Consider the following 20,147-nt stretch of genomic DNA (forward strand, 5'->3'; position numbering starts at 1 on the left):
TCATAACTTGTTTAGTTCTTTCATATCTGTCAATTAAATTGTATATTTATTTTCACAGAAAGCATAGAAACAAAATCAATCACACAAAAACATAAACAGAAACACAAAATCAATCGCTCAGAAATTAGAAAGAATGAGAGATACTAGATGAATTATCGTGCATGTCGATATATATAGAGAGAAAGTCATATATCTATATATGTATATGTAGATCTTGAAATCCTAAGCAAGAACTAAAAATGCAACATAAGAGAGATGAAAACTTTGATTCATTCATCGCAAACAAAAGTTGATGAAAATCTTCAAAGAAATGTGTGTAAATGTGGAGTAAGAGGGGCATTACCGAGCCGGATTATGGTGACGAAGCTAGGAGAGCTCTTTCAAGTGCAGAAGTGAAAGGTGTTTGTATAGAGGTGTAATGTTTTTAGACCCCGACTGGGGGTGACCCCCAGCACCCCCAGTGGGGTCTGATTGGTGCAGAATTTTTTTTATTTTTTTATTTTTTTTCTTCTTTCAATAACCAACCCCCACGTGTGTGTGAGGGTGGGGAAAACTGGAATCTCCATCAATTCTCATATATAGAGGGAGAGAAACAACTTCAGGCTCTGTTTTCAGTTTCATCGCATCTGCAAGCGAGAAACAAAGAAGTGCGCTCGCCCTTCACAATTGCGTTCTCTTTTTTTTTTTTTTTGGACTTGTAATAACCAAATTTAAGCGTTATTAGGTTTGTATTAACTATTATTTAATTGGAATTCGATTAACAATAAATTTTGAATTTCATCATTTTGAACAATAAAGAAACATATTATTATAAGCTATTTTAATTTTTCACTTTCATGTCACCACATTAGCATTATAGAAATAGGAAGAAAAAAAATGGCAAAAAACTTTTTGGTAACAAATAAGAGCAAGATAAACTTTTCAAAAAAATTATTGAGGTGGTGTTTGGCAAGTTGGGTTGGGGCTAAAATAGCCACAAAAGACAAAACAGGCTATTTTAGCCACAACAAACAAAACATCACATCCAACCCATAATCATTACACTCTTCTCTCACAAAAAAAATCAAAAAAGCCAAAAAGTCAAAAAGCCCTTCCCAAACCAAACTTTTTAGCCCAGGCTAAAATAGCCAAAAAAGCCAAAAAGCCAAAAAGCCAACCCACTTCCCAAACGGAGGCTGACTTAGTTGAATTTTGTACTTTTATTGTATCACACAACTAGTTAAATATATATTTTTAAATATCACAAAACTAATGATTGCATGAGCATAAAATCTTTATTAGATCATTTATCTAATTTATATCAATAATGCAATTTATCTATCAAAATTATTTTATAATTTCATAAAATATAATTTTGTTTTCTCCAATATCTCATTTTATTATCCAATTTTTTTTTTATAAAAATTAATATAATCTTAATTTAATTTGACAAAGTTGCATGTTCAATCACAACCATGGTGGATATGCAGTTTATAAAGCAAATCGAGTTCCAAGAGTTTGTTAAATTACATTTGCATTTTCTAAAGTATTGATTAAATCCCATTTTAGACTTTAATTTGTTTTCTTCAATTTGATAATTAAAATATTCAAATTGTGTCAATGTGGTTTAATCGGTTGTTGACCAGAAAACATAATTGTGGGAAAATGTAATACTTTATGAGGCAAAATTAAAATTCAACAGGAAAGTTTCAATGTCCCGTGGAATTCGTTGTCAGTTGATAATTATTTTATTTTATTCTTGAAACATCTCCAATTCTTTATATATATATATATATATATTCCATCAAATTTATTCAACAATTTAAATTAAAAGCACGATTTGATATATAGCTCACTTTTCCAAGAGTGTAAATCAAAATTTTCATCAAATATTTTTAAAAATACCTAACCCATCTAAAAACCTTATTTAACAAATTTAATGAAAAAAAATTAATTTTCAATCCTTCATCTGTTAATAATTTTTTCAAATTTAAGTAAAAATAATTATTAAATTTTGATGAATAAATTAGATCTAAGTTTTATCAAAATTTTAACTAAATTTAAAATTTGGCGACTTTAAAATTTATCCTCATTTGGCAACTTTAAATTTTAACTCCTATTTGGCAAATGGATTGGCTTTTAGTTGAGACTAAAAAAAGTAAGAAAAGACAAAATAGGCTGAATAAGTTAATAAGGTAAAATTTTTACATTCAAAATGTCAACTTTAGCATAGAGAGGAAGAGAGAAGAAGAGAAGACTAGAATTAGCATTAGCTGCTTATGTCAATTGAAATCTCATCAATTTGTCAATTTATCACTACCAAGCATCTCATAACTTGTCTAGTTCTTTTGTATCTGTCAATTAAATTGTATATATATTTTTACAGAAAAGCATAGAAACAAAATCAATCACACAAAAACACAAAATCAATCGCTCAGAAATTAGAAAGAACGAGAGATACTGGATGAATTATCGTGCGTGTCGATATATATAGAGAGAAAGTCATATATCTATATATGTATATGCAGATCTTGAAATCCTAGGCAAGAACTAAAAATGCAACATATGAGAGATGAAAACCTTATTCATTCATCGCAAACAAAAGTTGATGAAAATCTTCAAAGAAATGTGTGTAAATGTGGAGTAAGAGGGGCATTACCGAGCCAGATTATGGTGACGGAGTTGGGAGAGCTCTTTCAAGTGCAGAAGTGAAAGGTGTTTGTAGAGAAAGAAGTGAAGTACTATTTGTGTATATATATAGAGGGATGGAAACAACTTCAGGCTCTGTTTTCAGTTTCATCACATCTGCAGGCGAGAAACAAAGAAGTGCTCTCACCTTTCACAATTGCTTTCTCTTTTTTTTTTTTTTTTTTTTTTTTTGGACTTGTAATAACCAAATTTAAGCGCTATTATGTTTGTATTAACTATTATTTAATTGGAATTCGATTAACAATAAATTTTGAATTTCATCATTTTGAACAATAAAGAAACACATTATTATAAGCTATTTTAATTTTTTACTTTCATGTCACCACATTAGCATTATAGAAATAGGAAAAAAAAATGGCAAAAACTTTTTGGTAACAAATAAGAGCAAGATAAACTTTTCAAAAAAATTATTACCTTTGAATTTTGTACTTTTATTGTATCACACAACTAGTTAAATGTATATTTTTAAATATCACAAAACTAATGATTGCATGAGGATAAAATCTTTAATTAAATCATTTATCTAATTTATATCAATATTGCAATTTATCTATCAAAATTATTTTATAATTTCATAAAATATAATTTTGTTTTCTCCAATATCTCATTTTATTATCCAATTTTTTTTATAAAAATTAATATAATCTTAATTTAATTTGACAAAGTTGCATGTTCAATCGCAACCATGGTGGATATGCAGTTTATAAAGAAAAATTTTCTTTTAGAATTCCAAGAATTCATAGGAAAGACATGAAAGTTATCATGCAATGGTACCCAGTCTATCCTCATGTGGAAAGAATGGTGGCGATCATTCACAAATAGTGTGAACAAATTTATTCTATTTCTTCACATGATTAGTGTGTGGGTGAAAATCTGACCACACTGCCCGCCTAGTAATCAGCTGGAGAGCACTGGCAGAATAGATGGCTTCAGCAAACCTGTAACAGAAAGAAAAGGCTCCGGCGGTGGCTCTTCCACCCGGGGGCACTCCGACGATCAAGTCAGTATATCTCTCAAAGATAAATCAAGTACTAAACTTACAAGCTTAAGCATAAAACTGCGTACCTTAGACCTACGGGGGTGCCTCTCTTTTATAGTTTACTTAATCCAAGTCCCACTAGAAGCCTGACTTCTATGGACTCCAATTCAATACTGATTTTGGACTCTTCATGAGATAAAGATAAACTCCCTAAGAGTTTTATCCTTATCTTGGCTAAGTCTTCTCTTTACTCTAGGACTCTTGTCCCTTATCCACTTATCTCAGATTCCGATATCTTCGGAGATCACCTCGGCCTCGCCAAAGATAACCTCGGCATAACTACCACGACACGTGGCACCTCGGCTAACACGTCGGCGTAACCATGCCACGTGTTGGTACTTAGAAAATATATCCCCACAACTGCCCCCTAGGTTCTATTACCTCGGCATTCTGAAGTGATGGAACCTATATCTGTATTGTTTTCTAGTACCTCGGCGTAATAACTCTTCGGCCGAGATCATTCAGGTCAAGCCGACATGTTCCCTTCGGAGAACAAAAATTCCAGTGATCCTTTTCATATGTGTGAGCTGTCATGCACCACTTCTCAACCGTTTCTCTTACGCGTCTTTACATTACTGGTCCGTGTTTGTGACGCGCTTATAAACCACGTTTTTCCTGCGTACGCCGCCTGACGTATGCGCTGCTCCAGGCGCATTGATTATCTTTTTGCCACCGTTTTTGGTTTTTGACAAAAACTTTTCCCCCTTTCTTTCCGTCTCTTCACTTTTGCATTTGCTGTTTCTCTCTCTAAAACTTGTTCTTTCGATTCCGCCATTGCTGAAACTCCAAGCTTTGCATTTTGTCTTCCTGGTGGAACTTTCGTCATTCTGTCACATCTGTAACTACCGTTGACTTCGGCAGCCCTCACATCGGCTTCATTTTTTCTGGTAAGCAACTGTTCCTTATGATTTCAATTCTTGACTGTTTCTGGAACCTCCTGTTATTACTGCTTTGCTCAAATATCTATCTTGCGAATCATTTATCTGAATATGTTTATTCTTTGATTTGGCCCTTGCCTATATCTTGAACACACGCACCGTTGCACCACTTCACTGTGTTTTTGCCACTGATCTTGATCCTTTATTTCTCGTATTCTTCATGTTCTTGATAGCCCATCCTGTTTTTGTTTCTGAAACTTCGCCTTTGTTTTCTATTTTTTGTGTCTTTGCCAGATCTCTACCTTCAATTTTTGCTTTCAATCTTTGCCTTCATAGATTTAGGTTTGGGATTTGTTTATAGAACCTATCAATTCTTAGGAAAAAACTGAAACAATCCTTACCAGCATATACCTAGGGTTTTGCCGAGGTCCCGATAACCCCTCAAGAGCACCTTCTTTCTGAAACCTAGCCCTCTGACTTTAGGCCGACGTTATGGGTATGTGGAGACATAGGGTAGATACCCCGACCAAACTTGAGTACTTTAGGCAGGAGTTTTCTATTCCTGCCGATGTCCATCTGAGGCTAGCTGAAGATAACGACTCTATCATGCCCGCAGATGATTCAATGCCTTTTTCCATAGTAGCTTTTACTGAGTGCGGACTCCGGCTCCCACTTAACATTCTCTTTCACGAAATTCTTCACTTTTACAAGTTGAACCCTATGCAACTTGCCATAAACTCTTATCGAGTGATTTTTGGTATCATCGCCTTGGCTAGACAAGAAAACGTTAGAATCACCCTAGCCGATATACAATATTGTTACACCATGTGCCCCCTTAATCTGAAGGAAAAAGGTTTCGTCTATTACCTTAAGACGAGGTCCACTGAATTCAAAATCGTAGCCGACCTTCCAAACTCCAACAAGGGGGCTGGAGATGACTATGTTATTGCTTCGGGAAATTGGAAGTTTGGCGCAGACGAGGACGCCCATCTCTACCCTCTTCCCCGATCAGTTAAAGAGGGCAAGGGTAAGAGCCCAGTGTCAATACTTAGTTGTTTCTGTTCAAGTCTTCAATATTTTATCTGTTTCTAATGTCTGTTTCTTCTTGCAGACGTTCGTAAGCCACCAAAAGACTTTTGCCAATCCTACGTTCCCAGCAAAGACTTAAAGAGGCTCCTAGATCTGCCAATCCAAAAGCGCAAGGCTCCACTGGTACTGAATTTTATTCCGACGTACAAATCTACACTGCCCGACGTCCTGAAAAGAAAGAAGAAGAGCTTATCTCCTCTCTCTGCTACCACTCCACAAATCGCATCAACATCTCAGGCTGACCAAGGGTCAACCTCTAATCCAACCGATCAACCATCAACTTCAGCCCCATACTTAATCCCAATACCAAAAAGAAAACGTCGTCGGCGACGACTTGTCAAAACTGCTGAGATGGGTCGCCCGAAGCCTGTTGCTGTAGATATTTTAGCTGACCTACCTGCCGACGTTGATGCTGTTCCGACTCAATCCATGCCCCCACCAAAGCCAAAAAGAATCAAAAAGGCCCAGCCCAAGGCCAAAGCTACTGAGGTTGAGGCTAAGGATGCTCTGCCCATCTCACAATTGGCTGAGAGTAAAAAAACTGCTTCTGCTTCTGCAAAAAGGTCTGCTGAGACCCCAGCCTCTGAGTCCACACAGTCAAAGAAGCCGAGGTCGGCCTCAGCTACTACCTCGGGGTCCAAGAAACCGGATGTCCCTTGGGCTCCCAAAATTACTTTGGAAGATAGGCCAATTATGTCCAGTGAAAGCGCCGACGACATAAATGTCGGCGTTGCCCTCAGCACGGCGTTGCTTCTTCCGGGTGACCTCGAGCAAAATGCTGAGTATAGTGAGTACGAGAATTACGCTCTAATGCTCCAGCACTCCGTTCAAGTAAGTGTTCCTGCTTGGAACTTTCTACTTTCTTTCTGTTTCATACTTAAAATATTTTCTAACACTTCCGTTTTCTTTCAGGCCATCCAGCATGCCCATTCGTTTTCAATGCAATCTTTCAAGAATCGGGAGAGGATGGCCGAGATGAAGAGGGAGTTTTCTGCTCTTCAGAAGATCAACAAAGGTCTTCAACAAAAGATGAAGAGGCTAGAAGATCAGGCCGAGGCTGCCACTAAGGCCCAACAGATGGCCGAAGAAAAAGCGGAGTCTGCTGAGGCTATCAGAAAAGTTACCGAGGCTGAAAAGAAGGAGTTCGAGTCAAAAACGGCCCAGGCTGAGAAGAAGCTTCAGAAGGCTCTGGCCATCAAAGAAGCCGATGAGAAGGCTTACGCCCAGGGCATGGCCGACGTCACTGAGGAATACAAACTTCAAGTCAGGCAGGCATGCAACAGGGGCTTTTCCCTTGGTTGGATGTCCCTCGCCAAAAAGCTTAACATTCCTGATGATTCGCCACTGCGCAAAGTCGACGTTATTCCTCTGTCGTTCCCCCTACCTCCTCCATCAAGTCAACCTGAAGGAGAATCTGAATCTGAGTCTGAAGATGCCGATGAGGAAGAGGATGAGGCTTTGGTCAAAAAATCAAAGGATGCTGATGGGGCTAAGTCCCCTCCTCAGAATGAGCAAGTCCTTGACTTGACTCATGAGGAGGATGTGGATGTTATCAAGGAGACTACTCCTGAGCAAGCATCATCTGATGTTCCTCCAGTTGATAGAAGTCTTGATCAAACACTTGCCGAAATTGATGCCGAGATTGCTGCAGATCAGGAAGCCGAGGTATCTCTTCAGGAGACTTCTGAGGTTCAGATCCAGCCCGTTGCTGATGCTGAAAAGTCTTAACTTTCATGTCTTTTTCTTTTGCACCCTTGTACTTTGTTTTGTTTTCTGGACAATGTAAGCTTCCTTTCATGGCCGATGTGCCTATCTTTGTCATTGCCGAGCAATTTGCTTTTGGTTAGGCCGAAGTGCCTTCTTTGTACACAACTGCAACTGTTTTTTTTTTTTTTTCTGAATGCTTTAGTCTTTATTTTCTTTTGATTGCTTCTGCATGGTTCTATACTTAGAATATTTTGTATGCCTTTCATATTTTGCCACCTTTGTGCAATCTTCTCGGGGTTACATATCTCGGGTATAATAACTACAAGCTTTACTTCGGCAAGATACTGACCTGCAAACTTTTCATGAATTTCAACAAGTATATACTATTCAATGCTATCTTTGCAAACATTTCCCAAGTTATAACAAGTGCTAAACCATGATCTACTTGTAAATTGCTACAAATTTCAACAACTGTTTAAACAATATACTTAGCTTTTACCTCAACCAGCAAATTGCTGCAAATTTCAACAGATGATCACATGTCGGCTTAACATTATCTTGTAAATTGCTACAAATTTCAACAAGTGTTAAGCATCTTTTTTGGTTGGACCAACCTGTAGATTACTATAAGTGTGCAAACTATAACCTCGGCTTCACTTCGACTTGTAAATTGCTACAAATTTCAACAAGTGAAGATAAGGAATCAGCTTAACTCCAACTTGTAAATTGCTACAAATTTCAACAAGTGAAGATAAGGAATCAGCTTAACTCCAACTTGTAAATTGCTACAAAGTTCAACAAGTGAATTTAAGGAACCATCTCAGCTTAACTTCAACTTGTAAATTGCTACAAATTTCAACAAGTGAAGATAAGGAATCAACTTAACTCCAACTTGTAAATTGCTACAAATTTCAACAAGTGAATTAAGGAACCATCTCGGCTTAACTTCGACTTGTAAATTGCTACAAATTTCAACAAGTGAAGATAAGGAATCAGCTTAACTCCAACTTGTAAATTGCTACAAATTTCAACAAGTGAAGATAAGGAATCAGCTTAACTCCAACTTGTAAATTGCTACAAATTTCAACAAGTGAATTAAGGAATAATCTCGGCTTAACTTCGACTTGTAAATTGCTACAAATTTCAACAAGTGAAGATAAGGAATCATCTCGACTTAACTTTGACTTGTAAATTGCTACAAATTTCAACAAGTGAATTAAGTGTCTCTGTCTTCTCTCTGCCCCCAATGTGAACCTGAGTTCTACTTGGGTTCTCATTATTTATGTCTCCAAAAACACCAATATGTAACTTTATCAATCATATGTGTGTTTAAGGAAAAGGGAAAAGATTTTATTGATGACATCGGCCAAAAATACTGCACATCTAATGATAGAAGAATTTCAAATTACAAGTGTTCCAAGGTCTTGGTAGTGCTTTGCCCTCGTTATCTTCAAGTCGATAAGCTCCATTGCCTAATACCGAAGTAATTCTGTAGGGTCCTTCCCAGTTTGGGCCAAGCTGCCCTCTCTGGGATCTTTCTTGTTGCCGACGACTTTTCTAAGGACTAGGTCGCCGACTTGAAAATCTCTTGGATTGACCTTCTTGTTGTGAGCTCTGGCAAGCTGTTGCTGGTATACTGCGAGCTGAATTGCAGCTTTCTCTCTTCGTTCTTCCAAAAGATCCAGATCTTGGGCTAAGAGTATATCATTGGTGCCATTCTCTACTCCCTGGGTTCTGATCCCTGGGATGCCGATCTCCAATGGGATGACTGCTTCTGCGCCATAAGCCATGGCAAAGGGGGATTCCCCTGTTGATCTTCTCGGCGTAGTCCGATATACCCAAAGTACGTTGGGTAACTCGTCTACCCACTTTCCTTTTGCTGCCTGCAGCCTCTTCTTTATTCCATCCAAAATTACTTTGTTGGATGCTTCTGCTTGCCCATTTCTTTGGGGAAAACTTGGTGTTGAAAAGTAATTCTTGATCTTGAATTTTGCACAAAAGTTCTTGATGAGTTTGCTGTCAAACTGCATTCCATTGTCGGCAACTATTGCTCTTGGAATCCCAAATCTGGTGATGATGTTTCTCCATATAAAGTTCTTGACGTCCACATCTCGGATTTTGGCAAGAGGTTCTTCCTCTATCCACTTCGTAAAGTAATCTGTTGCCACCAACAAGTATTTTCTCTGCCCAGTTGCCTGGGGAAGTTGCCCAACAAGATCCATGCCCCATTGGGCAAACGGCCAAGGGCTGGACACTGGGTTTAAGTCAGCAATTGGCTGATGTATCAAATGTGCAAACTTTTGGCATTGTTCACACTTCTTCACGTAGGCTTCAGCATCCTTTTGCATGTAGGGCCACCAATACCCCTGGGTGATGGCCCTGTGGGCTAATGATCTGCCCTCAGCATGGCTTCCACAAATTCTTTCATGAATTTCATATAGGAAATCTTCAACCTGCAAAGGGTGTACGCACCTTAAAAGGGGTCCAGTGAAGGACCTTCTGTAGAGGTGTCCATCTGCTGTCAGACAGAATCTTGCCGATTTCAATCTGACTTTGTGTGCCTCCTTATGATCTTCTGGCAGCTTTCCTTCTTTCAAGAATGCAATAATTGCATCCATCCAGCTTAGCCCCATGTCCACACACATTGCTTCCTGCTCTATGCTCTCTAGTTCTATGCTCGGGCCCGACATATAGTCGATCATAATTGTTCTTGTTTTTCCAGTCTGCATTGAACTTGCCAGGTTAACCAACGCGTCGGCGTAGGTGTTGTCATCTCGGCTAACTTGGAGTAGTCAGCAGTTCTGAAATAGGGCTGCCAATCTGATGACCTCTTTTGCATATGCCGACATTCTTTCGTCTCTGGTTGCAAATTCCCATGTTGACTGATTAACAATAAGCTGTGAATCACAAAAAACTATTACCTCATCTGCTTCTGCCGCTGCTGCCAGTTTTAGCTCTGCAATTAATGCTTCGTATTCCGCTTCATTATTTGAGGCCTTGAACCCTAAACGGATGGACTGTTCTATTATTTCGCCATCTGGTGATATCAGTAGTACTCCTGCCCCCGCTCCTTGTCGGTTTGAACTTCCATCGACAAACAATCTGAATGAGTCGCCGATGTAGATACTGCAGGGTCTGAGTCTTTTCTTCCTTTGCTCTTTTGCCTTAGGCTGGGCTTTTCTTTGTTTGCTTGAACGTCGTTCATCTTGGCTCAACGGAGCCCGATGTTTGACGCATTCTGGCGTGAATTTGGCCACGAAGTCGGCCAAAACTTGGCCTTTAATTGCTGTTCTCAGCTTGAACTCCAGGTCATACTGGCCTAGGGCTACTGCCCATCTTGCTATCCTTCTTGTTAAGTCTCCTAGTTGCAACAAGGACTTCAGTGGATGCTCTGTTAGGACCACAATCTTGTGCGCCTGAAAGTAATGGTTCAACTTCTTTGAAGCCATTACTAAGGCTAGCATTAATTTCTCCAGTGGTAGATACCTTGTTTCTGCGTTGGCCAAGGTTTTGCTTACATAGTAAACAACCTTTTGCTCCCCTTTTTCTTCTCGGATTAGTACTGCACTGATTGCGTGTTCTAAAACTGCCAAGTACAAAAACAGTTCTTCCCCTGGTTCTGGATTGGAAAGAACCGGAGTTGTGGTCAAGTACTTCTTCAGGTCGGTCAAAGCGGCTTCGCATTCTTCTGTCCACAGAAAGTCTGTGGCTTTTTTCACCAGGTTGAAGAAGGGTCTGCACTTATCTGAGCTTCTGCTGATGAATCTGTTTAGGGCTGCGGCCCTTCCAGTAAGCATCTGAACCTGTTTTGCCGACGTCGGGCTCTTCAGCTCTAGGATGGCCTTGATTTGGTCTAGGCTGGCCTCATTGCCCTTTCTTGTTACCAAATATCCTAAAAACTTACCTGATCCAACTCCAAATGCGCACTTTGATGCATTGAGTCGGAACCGGTATGTTTTGAGTATATCAAAGACCTTTTTTAGGCCGGCAAGATGACCCTTAGATTCCTTGGTCTTCACGACCATATCATCGATGTAGACTTCTACCGTTTTGCAATCAGGTGCTTAAACATCTTTGTTACTAACCTTTGGTAAGTTACTCATGCGTTTTTCAACCCAAAAGGCATTACATTGTAACAGTACAAGCCTTTAGGGGTGATGAACGCGGTCTTCTCCTCGTCTGGATGGTACATGGCGATCTGGTGGTACCCCCTGTATGCATCCAGAAAACTCATCCTTTCATGCCCTGAAGTAGCATCTACGAGCTGGTCAATCTTGGGCAGAGGAAAGCTGTCTTTGGGGCAGGCTTTGTTGAGGCTGGTAAAGTCTACACAAACCCTCCATTTGCCGTTCTTCTTCTTCACCACTACTGTGTTGGACAGCCATGTTGGGTAGTGAACTTCTCGGATGGCCCTGGCCTCTAGAAGTCTATCAACTTCTTCCTCTACTGCTTCGACGTGCATCGACGTCGGTCTTCTGGCTTGTTGAATCACAGGTTTTGCCGACCTGTTGACATTCAATCTGTGGCAAGTGACCTCAGGGTCAATGCCAGGCATTTCGTAAGGTGTCCAGGCGAACACCTCTATGTTTGTTCTCAAAAAATTTTCCAATTCTCTTTCCTCTTCTTCGGCTAAGCCTGAGCCGAGAAGAAAGAAGCGCTCTTCGTCGCCCTCCTGGACGAGGATTTTCTTTAGTGTCTCTTCACTCTTTTCGGCTGGCTCCTTGCCGACATCATCTAGGACCTCCATGTCCTCGTCTTCAATCTCTGCCTTTTTTGGCTCTCGAATGCTGCAAGTAGACTTCATTACTGCCATGGAGCAACTTTTTGCCTGCAATTGATCTCCTCTGACTTCTTCAATCCCATGTTCTGTTGGGAACTGTAGTAGTTGATGCAATGTTGAGGGAACTGCCCCCATTGCATGCAACCATGGCCTTCCCAAGATGATGTTATATGGCGAGGGTGTGTCAATCACCATAAATTTTGTCTTGATCTTCTTAGTACCAGCTTGTACTTCCACGATTGCTACGCCCAGTGGCCACGTCGGAGTTCTATTAAAGCCGACCATCGGGTTGCTGGAATGTTCTAGGTCGTCAGGATGAAGGCCCAGCTCCTTGTAACATCTGACATACATGATGTCGCAAGAGCTGCCTTGATCTATTAGGATGTGTTTCACTTGGCACTCCCCAACCTGGAGGGATACTACCAAGGCATCATTATGCGGATGCTGGACCATCTCTAGGTCGGCTTCAATGAAGGTTATCATTGGTCCTTGGCATTCTTCAGGCCGAGGTCTTTTATGTCCGATCTGGTTCACGTGCTTGTAGACACCCCATTTTTGACCGCCCTTAAGACTTGGGCACTACTGATGGTTTGCTCGGTGTTGAGAGATGTGCAGGGCAAAGAATCAGTTTCTTCGGCTAGAAGAGAGGCAAATCTTTCAAAACACTTTGTTTAGGGTTTTGGAGTTGAAGAAAAGAGGAAAGGAGAGGAGAAAACTAGCTTGGGAGAAGTTCGGCATGAATCCGGATAGAAGCGAGTCGAGCAGCCCTCGCTGAATCGGGCTTATCTGTCTGTACACTTGGAGTTTAGCTATGGGGCCACCACCGTCGGAAAGCTTACTTCCGGGGCTTCATTTTGCACTCAAGAATATCCTAGAGCCAAGTCCGGGTGGGGGAGATATGAACAGTTGAAGTCGGGCATCATCCCGGTTGGATCGAATCTGCGCGGCTTCACGGAAAAGGGCATAACTTTTTGCACAGGAGGAATTTTGATGCAAGGTTTGCGCCATTGGAAAGCTAACTTCCGGGGCTTCAATTTGGACACCAATCGGCAGTTTTTTGACCTTACCGGCCACCCATCGGCACTCTGTTTGTGCCGACCGGCAATTTATTGTGCCGACCGGCCATTTATTGTGCCGACCGGCAGATTAAAGTAGCCGACCGGCCTTTTTTGCTAGCCGACGACCTTCCAGAGCATTCTGCAGATTGAGTGGATTCCAGCTAGCTGGAATGCACAGAATCGATCCCCCACGTGCATGTGTGTTTGTTTTGCACCTTGTGAGCCTTTGAACCCCTTAACCTTCTAGAAGCTTGAACCTTTTGGCCAAGCTTCTTGGAGAAGCTTGGCCAGCTGTTTTAGCTTCCTCTAGAAGCCTTGCACCCCCCTTGAACCCCTTGGCCCCTTTGAAGCTTGTCTTAGAAGCTTAGCATTGCTTATATAAGCACCTCTCCTCCTCCTTTGTTTAGGTTAGAGATTTGGAGCAAAAAACCAGAGCTAATACATAAATATTACATATATATCACCCTCTCTCTCTACATTTGGGTGTGTTAGAGTGATCAAACACCCTTGTTCTTGGGCCATTTCTTCATCAACTCATAGCACAAGGCATCCAACGCCTATTCCAACAGCTTGAGGCTGTTCTCCAGAGCTTAGGAGCACCTAAACTTGGTCCAAGAGGTGCTGATTCATTGGTCTACAAGGGTGAGTCCTCATCTTCCCTTTTCTAGCCTTTTTTTGCTTCATATCTAAGCCATAGTTGCTTGCACTTTTGGGCTCCGACCTAAACTTCAAATCATTATATTTTGAGGTCCTCTTCATGTTTGATTGAGGACCTCTTGCTGTTTGAGGACAGTAGCTAGCACTTCCTTCATTAGCCCTCTTTATGCCATAATTTTGCATAATATTTTTTGACCTGTGTATGATCTGTTTTAGAGCCTGATGTAAACTGAAAATAGGCTTATTTTGAGCCCCTCTTCAACATTGAAGAAGGGCTCAACACTGTTTGGGACTTCCATGTTGTACTTCCCTTTATATCCTCTTTTTGGTCCCATTTTTGTATGTCTTGGCAGCCCCTGATGTTGCTGTTTTTGGACCTTGGTCCGAACTAAAAGTGGCTTTATTTTGACCTCCTGAACATGTTTTATTAAGGGCATTTTCTTGTTTGGTGAATGGTTTGTATACCTCATGTTATAGCCACTTTTGAGCCTCATTTTCGCATTGCATTTCTAATATATTTGTATACTGTTTTTGGGGCTGCCATAAACTGTAAATAGTCTTATTTTGGGCCCCTCTTCAATGTTGTTGAAGGGCCCTAACACGTTTGGGGACATCAGCTGTGAGTTGCTTCATAATCTCATGTTTAGGGCCGTTTTTGTATGCCATTGTTGCCCTATCTTTGTTTGCTTTTTGGCCATGAGTTGTACTAGTAAAATGCTAATTTTGGGGCTGCCTTGCTACTGTCTATTCATTGCATATCCATGTTGTGCATGTTTGATATAGCTATAGGCCATTTCGGGTGCCAAAGTCCATGTTTCGGGACTATTCCATGCATCGGGTGTGTCTTCGCCTCATTCCGGGGCTGTTTTCCCCCATATTTCAGTGCTGAAATCCCATTAGCATATTTGCATGTCATTTTCCATGCCATTGCATTGCATATGCCACTGCCTCGGTTTGCGTGCCCGTGTGCACGCATTTCGAGGCACTTCATTTTCATTCATCGGCCTCTTATGTGAGTGTGGCTGAGGCTCTCTCATGTTAGTATAAGTCCATGTTGCATTCTATATGCCGTTTTAGCCATTGCATTGCATATGCCATTGCCTCGGTTTGCGTGCCCGTGTGCACGCATTTCGAGGCACTTCATTTTCATATTATGGCCACTGTTTTGGGCCTAACTAGAGCTGCCTAATTCATGTTTAAGACCATCCTTTGCTCATTTGCATGCTCACCTTGCATGTTTGCTTGTATCGGCATGTTGCATCCTTAGCTCGTATGCCTAAGTTGCATTGCATCTTGCATGCATCACCTTGCCTCTTGAGATGAGTATGATAGAGGTTAGGCCTCCTTGTGTGTTTATTTGGCTTGCATGCATTTTGAAATTGAAGTTGCACACTTGATTCTTTGGGCCATCATGCATGGAAATGCGTGATTGGTGGTCCGAGAATCGGGGCACATCCTCCTTTGAGTCATTAACATGATAAGGAATGTGATTGGTGCATAAATTGTTTGAATTGCATTGCCATGCAAGATTTTGCCCTCTGCTGCTGTGAGTTGCAGGTTCTGCAGGAATTGATTGCCGGCCGGCAGTATTTAGTGCCGACCGGCAGTCAATAGATGGCCGGTGGATCTATTTTGTGCCGGTGACTAAATGCTACTGCCGGTGGAAATTCTGCTCAGCCGATGATATCCCCCAATGTCCTGAGAGGCATCCCTGAGACTTTGGAAGTTTTCAGAGGAGCAGAGCAGGGAAAACAGAGGCAAACTATGCATGGCAGTGCGATTCCGAGCCAGTCCCGAGCATGTGTTGCATCTGGCCCTCGCCCCGAGGCGGTTTACCTGTTTTTCTAGATTAGTTAATTTGTTAATTAATTAATTAATTTGTAATATTTAATTAGCTTGCGTAGTTAATTAATTTGTAATATTTATTCGGTCCCTCCGAGTGAGGGTAAATCTGTAATAAGTGTGTGTGGGTGGTGTGTATGTCTTCCAACCTCACTTCTTTCTTCCCTTTTATTTACTTGCTTATGATGGTAGATTAGGGCACATTTATTTTAGCATACCTTATGCTATGCATGCGTGCATTCATGCATTTGTTGACATGCATCAGGCTCGGTACATCACGCTAACTGCATTTGTACTTCAATTTACAAATCGAATATGTGATAATTGATCGCATTACATATGCCATGCTTAGGTTAACCGAGCCTATCTAAATTGCATCCTGTATGTGTTGCATTAGGCAATTTAACATGAACTAGGACACGCACATTTTGCTAACTAGTTTACTGTTTTGGCACGGAGTACTAGGTAAGCTTTTATGCTTTAGCATATCGCATGCGTGTGAATGTTGCCATGATAGCATGATTACCATGAGGCTAGCTGCTTATGTGATATAACTGCTTGAATGCCTGTGGATGGAGGTTGAATTACCTAAATTGGAATAATGCATTAAAACTGTGAGTTTAAGCCCACTAGATAGTGGCAAAATCATCTTCTCTAAAAGCCCACTTGAGAGTAGCAAAATCTGCATTTTAGTCTACTTGCGAGTAGCAAACCATTTTCAAAACAAACATGAAATGTTTTGTTCCAAATTGGGCGATTTAGTCTATACTTGTTTGCCGCGCGCACAAACATAGTAATTCTAGGCTAATAACCGGTATAAGAACACGTAAAGTTTTCAAAAACGGATATCACGGTTAGTAGAGGCCGGTCTTCGGACCGGGCGAAAGGGGGTGCTCATAGCTGACCTTCCCCGATCGTACCCAAGCTCCCGAGCCGAGACAACTCCGGTGATGACGGACATGTGGCCTTCGGCACCGAGTCAGGGTTTCCTAAATTCTCCCATTTTAAAATATTTAGGTGGCGACTCTGTATCTGGCAAAGCAGTCCATGTTTGGCACTACTTTTTCAAAAATCTGTTTCTCAAAACGATTTGCCAGATTTGGACTCTTTGGTTCAGATTAAGAACCGTGACACAAATCGAGTCCGAACTGTAGCACGAGGTCCCACGCGGGGCGCTGTTACAGTGCTGCAGGTGTTTTACTCTTTGGGTTTCTCCCCGAATGTCGCTTTCGTTCACTTTTGAGTGAATTACATTAACCACCCTAGGTCCCCCTCCCTGTGGTTGCTGTGCTGGGGGAGGCGGGGCCGCTGGTGCTTGAGGCAATCTTGCTTGCTCTTCTCTTGTCTTGGCTTCGTCGACGAGGTCCCTGAGATGGGCTTGTCTTACCAGGTCTTCTAAGTGTGCTTTTAAGGCTCTGCAACCCTGAGTTGGATGTCATTCTTCATTGTGGTAAGCACAACGCCTACCAACTTTTCTTCCCATAAATTCCCCTGGTGCTCTTGCCGGTGCCCTGAAATAGGGTTGGTTCCGTATTTGATCCAGGACTTTATGGATAGGGATTCGAAACACCGTCGTCACTGCCTGTTTACCCTTCAATTCTGTTTCTTGTTTGGTCGGCCCGTTGTTACTTCGGCCTTGCTTCGGCGAGCCGTTTTCCTTCTCCTGCTTCATCTCTTTGTTTCCCGATGTATCTTCCTCGGCTCTGGCGTACTTCTCGATTCTCGCCATGAGTTCTTCCATGCTTTTGGCAATGTTTTTGCCAAAGACTTCCGTAGTGGGCAGTCATCTTTCAGGCCGTTCTTGAAAGACACGACCGCCACTTCTTGGTTGCATTCGGGTATTCGATTGAACACCTCGTAGTATCTGTTCGCGTAGGCCCTAAGGCCTTCTTCCTTGGTGATTCTTAAAGCCATCAGGGCGTCGACCCTCAAGGGCTGTAGTTTGTTCGTCACAAACCTGGCCACAAACATCTCGGCCAGGCCTTCCCACGTCTTTACGCTTCCCTTTGGTAGTTTATGGAACCAATTGGATGCAATTTTCCCAAAGAATGAGGGGAATACTTTGTAGAGCAACGGCTCGTTCCCACTATATAATGCCATTGAATTCAGGTATAATCCAACATGAAAGTTGAGATTTGACTTACCATCATAAATTTGGAACCTCGGCATACTGAATCTTTTTGGCGTTTCAAATTTGTCTAGTTCCACCGAGAATGGTGTCCTTGGCTTAACTGGGGAAGTTACCTCGGTTTCAACATTTTGTTGCTTTCTTTTGAGGTAATCCCTCAAGTCTTCTTTACTTCTACCTGGAGCTCGGCTATCTCTGGACTTCAATCTTTTTGGCACACTACTTTCGGCCTCGTGGTGGGTCCGTTTCGATCTTTTCCCATGGGTTGTGTCAAAGCAGAGTGCTTGCCCTTGAACATGCCGATGTTCTTTGGGTTCTGGGTCCTTCGTCTGATACGTCCTTCGGGACTCTTCTCGTCTTGGCTCTTCTCGTCCGACTTCCCTGGAAGGTCGGTGAGAGTGCCTTCCACTCCTAGTTTGCAGGGGGACTTCGGGGATTGCTCTTCTTCCTCCCTTCTGGGTGTTAGTTGCTGGCATCGGCTTATTCTGCAGCGGCTATGGTGGCTGCATGACATTATTTTGCATCATGAAGTTGACGACCGACAGAAGGTCTGTCAACTTGTTTGCCAGGTCTTTTACTTCTTCATCCCTCCGAATGCACCTATCCCTCCATACCTGAAGGCTGTCTTCATGATAGTACTTGCCTTGGTCTGATCTTTTCGAAGTATCGCCCTCCTGGCCGATGTCTTTTTCACCATGGCCTTGGCCATGAGTTTCTGCATTATGGTTGTCTCCTTCAACGTCAAGGTCAATTGGTCTGCCACTCCCAGTAGAAGTGTCGCCCCCAATGTTTTCCTTCTGTCCGTTACTGGCCATCTATTCTTCTAAGATTCCCACAGATGGTGCCAAATTGTGTGGGTGAAAATCTGACCACACTACCTGCCTAGTAATCAGCTGGAGAGCACTGGCAGAATAGATGGCTTCAGCAAACCTGTAACAGAAAGAAAAGGCTCCGGCGGTGGCTCTTCCACCCGGGGGCACTCCGACGATCAAGTCAGTATATCTCTCAAAGATAAATCAAGTGCTAAACTTACAAGGTTAAGCATAAAACTGCGTACCTTAGACCCACGGAGTGCCTCTCTTTTATAGTTTACTTAATCCAAGTCCCACTAGAAGCCTGACTTCTATGGACTCCAATTCAATACTGACTTTGGACTCTTCATGAGATAAAGATAAACTCCCTAAGAGTTTTATCCTTGTCTTGGCTAAGTCTTCTCTTTACTCTAGGACTCTTGTCCCTTATCCGCTTATCTCAGATTCCGATATCTTCGGAGATCACCTCGGCCTCGCCAAAGATAACCTCGGCATAACTACCACGACACGTGGCACCTCGGCTGACACGTCGGCGTCACCATGCCACGTGTTGGTACTCAGAAAATATATCCCCACAATTAGTTATCTTTCACTGTGTGATGAAATTTCTTTTATTTTTCATTTCAAATTATCTTTGTTCCATACAATCGGTCTCTCTAACTTTTATTATGGGATTTAAAAAGAATTTGGAAGGGTTTGAAAAGTTAGTGAGGGAGGTATAATGAGAAATTATGTGATTTTTTTTGCTTACATTGGTTTTTTAAAAATTAAGGTACCGTTGGTTTAGATTTTAAATTAACATGTGAATAAAATAAAAAAACTAAAAAAAAAAAACATGTTTGACTTATCAATTTTCAAAATTATTTTTTAAATTATTTTTCTCTCCTCTCTCCTTCTCTCTTCTTATATATATATATATATATATATTAATAAATCAATCAATCACCTTTTCTCTCTCCTCTCTCCTCTCTCTAAAAAAGCTAAGAAATAAGAGATGAGAGATGAGAGATGAGAGATGAATTATTCATTTCTTCATTTACATTTTGTGAATGATTTGATTTCTTAGCTTTGTTATCCCTTTGGGGGTTGAATTTTTGTGTTCTTTGCATCATCTTGATGCTTTTTAATAAAGTCTGCTTATTTATGAAGAAAAAAAAATTATGCTGAAAGCTCCTCATGTTCAAATAATTGAATGCAACATTGTGGTCTTTTCTTAATTCCGACACTGATACATACTTAGGAATGTAGTAATAGGTGTAATATCAGTTTTGCCATGGACTGCTAGATTTGTCATGTTCATCAAAAACAAAGAATTTAAAGTGTTGACATCGCAGATTTTTTTAGTTTCAGGATGGTTTTTGAATAAAATTCTTATCAACTGATATGGTTCTTGAAGCATTTTCATTTATTTAACAATTAAAATATTTGTATGTTTCAAGACTACAAAGCACTTGATGCTTCATAATATT

This window comes from Camellia sinensis, chromosome 6 (assembly GCF_055761805.1).
Source record: "Camellia sinensis isolate YWXY chromosome 6, ASM5576180v1, whole genome shotgun sequence".
Classification (NCBI taxonomy): Eukaryota; Viridiplantae; Streptophyta; class Magnoliopsida; order Ericales; family Theaceae; genus Camellia; species Camellia sinensis.